Source organism: Oncorhynchus keta, chromosome 15, assembly GCF_023373465.1.
Source record: "Oncorhynchus keta strain PuntledgeMale-10-30-2019 chromosome 15, Oket_V2, whole genome shotgun sequence".
NCBI classification, from domain to species: Eukaryota; Metazoa; Chordata; class Actinopteri; order Salmoniformes; family Salmonidae; genus Oncorhynchus; species Oncorhynchus keta.
This window is the reverse complement of record NC_068435.1, coordinates 17,238,543-17,245,027: the sequence shown is the minus strand read 5'-3', so window position 1 is coordinate 17,245,027 and position 6,485 is coordinate 17,238,543.

The window sequence follows — 6,485 nt, the reverse complement described above, 5'->3', positions numbered from 1 at the left end:
CACGAACACACACCCACACACACACCCACCCAAACACACACACACACACACACACACACACACACACACACACACACACACACACACACACACACACACACACACACACACACACACACACACACACACACACACACACACACACACACACACACATTGAGTTGTGTTTTTCCAGGTCTGTTATTGGAGGCATAACTACCCTGCAGAGCTCTTTCCAGTACATGACTCCTCCCATTCATTTCCCACATGCCTGTATCAGGTGGTTTCGTGCCTGGAAGCACATCTGACATTCCGACACCACATGTTTTCTTTACATCACAGACGAGGGAAAGTCCAAAAAGACTCACATTCTTATCCTTCGCTTTACACTGATGGTTTAGATTTTATTTTATTAGGATCCCCATTCCATGATGACAGCAAGTTTTCCAGGGGTTCCAACACAACAAAAAAGACATTATAGACAGGTTCTCGTACAGACAGCTCAGTTGTCCATGTACAGTTGAAGTCGGAAGCTTACATACATTTAGGTTGGAGGCATTAAAACTTGTTTTTCAACCACTCCACAAATTTCTTGTTGACAAGCTATCATTTTGGAAAGTCGGTTAGGACATCTACTTTGTGCATGACACGAGTAATTTTTCCAACAATTATTTACAGACAGATTATTTCACTTATAATTCACTGTATCACAATTCCAGTGGGTCAGAAGTTTACATACAAAGATTCCTTGATGCCCTTCCAGACTCCCTCTGCCTACCCAAGGACGCCAGAGGACAAAAATCAGTTAACCACCTAACTGAGGATCTCGATTTAACCTTGCGCAATACCCTAGATGCAGTTGCACCTCTAAAAACTAAAAACATTTCTCATAAGAAACTAGCTCCCTGGTACACAGAAAATACCCGAGCTCTGAAGCAAGCTTCCAGAAAATTGGAACGGAAATGGCGCCACACCAAACTGGAAGTCTTCCGACTAGCTTGGAAAGACGGTACCGTGCAGTACCGAAGAGCCCTTACTGCTGCTCGATCATCCTATTTTTCTAACTTAATTGAGGAAAATAAGAACAATCCGAAATTCCTTTTTGATACTGTCGCAAAGCTAACTAAAAAGCAGCATTCCCCAAGAGAGGATGACTTTCACTTTAGCACTGATAAATTCATGAACTTCTTTGAGGAAAAGATTATGATTATTAGAAAGCAAATTACGGACTCCTCTTTAAACCTGCGTATTCCTCCAAACCTCAGTTGCCTTGAGTCTGCACAACTCTGCCAGGACCTAGGATCAAGAGAGACGCTCAAGTGTTTTAGTACTATATCTCTTGACACAATGATGAAAATAATCATGGCCTCTAAACCTTCAAGCTGCATACTGGACCCTATTCCAACTAAACTACTGAAAGAGCTGCTTCCTGTGCTTGGCCCTCCTATGTTGAACATAATAAACGGCTCTCTATCCACTGGATGTGTACCAAACTCACTAAAAGTGGCAGTAATAAAGCCTCTCTTGAAAAAGCCAAACCTTGACCCAGAAAATCTAAAAAACTATCGGCCTATATCGAATCTTCCATTCCTCTCAAATATTTTAGAGAAGGCTGTTGCGCAGCAACTCACTGCCTTCCTGAAGGCAATGTATACGAAATGCTTCAGTCTGGTTTTAGACCCCATCATAGCACTGAGACGGCACTTGTGAAGGTGGTAAATGACATTTTAATGGCATCGGACCGAGGCTCTGCATCTGTCCTCGTGCTCCTAGACCTTAGTGCTGCTTTTGATACCATCGATCACCACATTCTTTTGGAGAGATTGGAAACCCAAATTGGTCTACACGGACATGTTCTGGCCTGGTTTAGATCTTATCTGTCGGAAAGATATCAGTTTGTCTCTGTGAATGGTTTGTCCTCTGACAAATCAACTGTAAATTTCGGTGTTCCTCAAGGTTCCGTTTTAGGACCACTGTTGTTTTCACTATACATTTTACCTCTTGGGGATGTTATTCGAAAACATAATGTTAACTTTCACTGCTATGCGGATGACACACAGCTGTACATTTCAATGAAACATGGTGAAGCCCCCAAATTGCCCTCGCTAGAAGCATGTGTTTCAGACATAAGGAAGTGGATGGCTGCAAACTTTCTACTATTAAACTCGGACAAAACAGAGATGATTATTCTAGGTCCCAAGAAACAAAGAGATCTTCTGTTGAGTCTGACAATTAATCTTAATGGTTGTACAGTCGTCTCAAATAAAACTGTGAAGGACCTCGGCGTTACTCTGGACCCTGATCTCTCTTTTGAAGAACATATCAAGACCATTTCGAGGACAGCTTTTTTCCATCTACGTAATATTGCAAAAAATAGAAACTTTCTGTCCAAAAATGATGCAGAAAAATTAATCCATGCTTTTGTCACTTCTAGGTTAGACTACTGCAATGCTCTACTTTCCGGCTACCCGGATAAAGCACTAAATAAACTTCAGTTAGTGCTAAATACGGCTGCTAGAATCCTGACTAGAACCAAAAATTTGATCATATTACTCCAGTGCTAGCCTCTCTACACTGGCTTCCTGTCAAAGCAAGTGCTGATTTCAAGGTTTTACTGCTAACCTACAAAGCATTACATGGGCTTGCTCCTACCTATCTCTCTGATTTGGTCCTGCCGTACATACCTACACGTACGCTACGGTCACAAGACGCAGGCCTCCTAATTGTCCCTAGAATTTCTAAGCAAACAGCTGGAGGCAGGGCTTTCTCCTATAGAGCTCCATTTTTATGGAACGGTCTGCCTACCCATGTCAGAGACGCAAACTCGGTCTCAACCTTTATGTCTTTACTGAAGACTCATCTCTTCAGTGGGTCATATGATTGAGTGTAGTCTGGCCCAGGAGTGGGAAGGTGAACGGAAAGGCTCTGGAGCAACGAACCACCCTTGCTGTCTCTGCCTGGCCGGTTCCCCTCTTTCCACTGGGATTCTCTGCCTCTAACTCTATTACAGGGGCTGAGTCACTGGCTTACTGGGGCTCTCTCATGCCGTCCCTGCAGGGGGTGCGTCACCTGAGTGGGTTGATTCACTGTTGTGGTCATCCTGTCTGGCGCCCCCCCCTTGGGTTGTGCCGTGGCGGAGATCTTTGTGGGCTATACTCAGCCTTGTCTCAGGATGGTAAGTTGGTGGTTGAAGATATCCCTCCAGTGGTGTGGGGGCTGTGCTTTGGCAAAGTGGGTGGGGTTATATCCTTCCTGTTTGGCCCTGTCCGGGGGTGTCCTCGGATGGGGCCACAGTGTCTCCTGACCCCTCCTGTCTCAGCCTCCAGTATTTATGCTGCAGTAGTTTGTGTCGGGGGGCTAGGGTCAGTTTGTTATATCTGGAGTACTTCTCCTGTCCTATTCGGGGCCTGTGTGAATCTAAGTGTGCGTTCTCTAATTCTCTCCTTCTTTCTTTCTTGTCCATGTCCTTCTGAGGACCTGAGCCCTAGGACCATGCCCCAGGACTACCTGACATGATGACTCCTTGCTGTCCCCAGTCCACCTGGCCATGCTGCTGCTCCAGTTTCAACTGTTCTGCCTTACTATTATTTGTCCATGCTGGTCATTTATGAACATTTGAACATCTTGGCCATGTTCTGTTATAATCTCCACCCGGCACAGCCAGAAGAGGACTGGCCACCCCACATATGCTCTCTCTAATTCTCTCTTTCTTTCTCTCTCTCGGAGGACCTGAGCCCAAGGACCGTGCCCCAGGACGACCTGACATGATGACTCCTTGCTGTCCCCAGTCCACCTGACTGCTGCTGCTCCAGTTTCAACTGTTCTGCCTTATTATTATTCGACCATGCTGGTCATTTATGAACATTTGAACATCTTGGCCATGTTCTGTTATAGTCTCCACCCGGCACAGCCAGAAGAGGACTGGCCACCCCACATAGTCTGGTTCCTCTCTAGGTTTCTTCCTAAGTTTTGGCCTTTCTAGGGAGTTTTTCCTAGCCACCGTGCTTCTACACCTGCATTGCTTGCTGTTTGGGGTTTTAGGCTCGGTTTCTGTACAGCACTTTGAGATATCAGCTGATGTACGAAGGGCTATATAAATACATTTGATTTGATTTGATTTGACATACACTAAGTTGACTGTGCCTTTTAAACAGCTTGGAAAATTCCAGAAAATTATGTCATGGCTAATAGGATAATTGATAGGCTAATTGACATCATTTGAGTCAATTGGAGGTGTATCTGTGGATGTATTTCAAGGCCTACCTTCAAACTCAGTGCCTCTTTGCTTGACATCATGGGAAAATCAAAACAAATCAGTCAAAACCTCAGAAAAAAAATTGTAGACCTCCACAAGTCTGGTTCATCCTTGGGAGTAATTTCCAAACGCATGAAGGTACCACATTCATCTGTACAAACAATAGTACGCAAGTATAAACACCCTGGGACCACGCAGCCATTATACCGCTCAGGAAGGAGATACGTTCTGTCTCCTAGAGATGAATGTACTTTGCTGCGAAAAGTGCAAATTAATCCCAGAACAACAGCAAAGGACCTTGTGAAGATGCTGGAGGAAACAGGTACAAAAGTATCTATATCCAGAGTAAAACGAGTCCTATATCAACATAACCTGAAAGGCCGCTCAACAAGGAAGAAGCCACTGCTCCAAAACCGCCATGAAAAAGCCAGACTACGGTTTGCAACTGCACAAGGGGACAAAGATCGTACTTTTTGGAGAAATGTCCTCTAGTCTGATGAAACAAAAATAGAACTGTTAGGCCATAATGACCATTGTTATGTTTGGAGGAAAAAGGGGGAGGCTTGCAAGCCGAAGAACACCATCCCAACCGTGAAGCACGGGGGTGGCAGCATCATGTTGTGGGGGTGCTTTGCTGCAGGAGGGACTGGTGCACATCACAAAATAGATGGCAACTGAGGTAGGAAAATGATGTGGATATATTAAAGCAACATCTCAAGACATCAGTCAGGAAGTTAAAGCTTGGTTGCAATTGGGTCTTCCAAATGGACAATGACCCCAAGCATACTTCCAAAGTTGTGGCAAAATGGCTTAAGGACAACAAAGTCAAGGTATTGGAGTGGCCATCACAAAGCCCTGATCTCAATCTCATAGAAAATGTGTGGGCAGAACAGAAAAAGTGTGTGAGAGTAAGGAGGCCTACAAACCTGACTCAGTTACACCAGCTCTGTCAGGAGGAATGGGCCAAAATTCACCCAAATTATTGTGGGAAGCTTGTGGAAGGCTACCCGAAATGTTTGACCCAAGTTAAACAATTTAAAGGAAATGCTACCGAATACTAATTGAGTGTATGTAAACTTCTGGCCCACTGTGAATGTGATGAAAAAAATAAAAGCTGAAATAAATTGTCTAATATTATTCTGACATTTCACATTCTTAAAATAAAGTGGTGATCTTCACTGACCTAATACAGGGAATTTGTACTAGGATTAAATGTCAGGAATTGTGAAAAACTGAGTTTAAATGTATTTGGCTAAGGTGTATGTAAACTTCCGACTTCAACTGTAAGTCCAGTGAGAAAGATTATGCTACTTACTATAAGTCTTGCATAGCCATACCTCCAAAATCAGATGTTGTCACGTCTAGGAAGCCTGGTTTTCTACTATAGCCAAACTATTCAACCAAAATTATTGAACCCTATTGAATATTGAAAAGAATAGCAGCCAAGAACATTTCGGAGTAATGATCATGACCTTTCACCAACAATTTTTTTATAAACATTTTATGTTAACCCTTTTTTAACGAGGCAAGTAATTTCTTATTTACAATGACGGCGCTGGGCCAATTGTGCGACGCCCTATGGGATTCCCAATGACGGCCGGTTGTGATACAGCCTGGAATCGAAACAGAGTCTGTAGTGATGCCTTTAGCACTGAGATGCAGTGCCTAAGACCGTTGCGCCACTCAGGAGCCCATTTGTCCATTTGAAGCTGGAATGCTAATTAAAATGCTAATTGATCATTAGAAAACCCTTTTGCAATTATGGTAGCACAGCTGAAAACTGTTGTTCTGATTAAAGAAGCAACACAACTGTCCTTCTTTAGACTAGTTTAGTATCTGGAGCATCATAATTTGTGGGTTTGATTACAGGCATAAAATGGCCAGAAACAAAGGACTTTAATATATATAATAATAATAATATAATAATAATATACTTTCTTTCTTCTGAAACTCGTCAGTCTATTCGTCTTCTGACAAATTAAGGCTATTCCATGCGAGAAATATTTTGAAGACTTCGTACAACGTTGTGTACTACTCCCTTCACAGAACAGCGCAAACTGGCCCTAACCAGAATAGAAAGAGGAGTGGAAGGCCCCGGTGCACTACTGAGCAAGAGGACAAGTACATCAGAGTGTCTAGTTTGTGAAAAAGACGCCTCACAAGTCCTCAACTGGCAGCTTCATTAAATAGTACCCGCAAAACACCAGTCTCAACATCAACAGTGAAGAATCGTCTCTGGGATGCTGGCCTT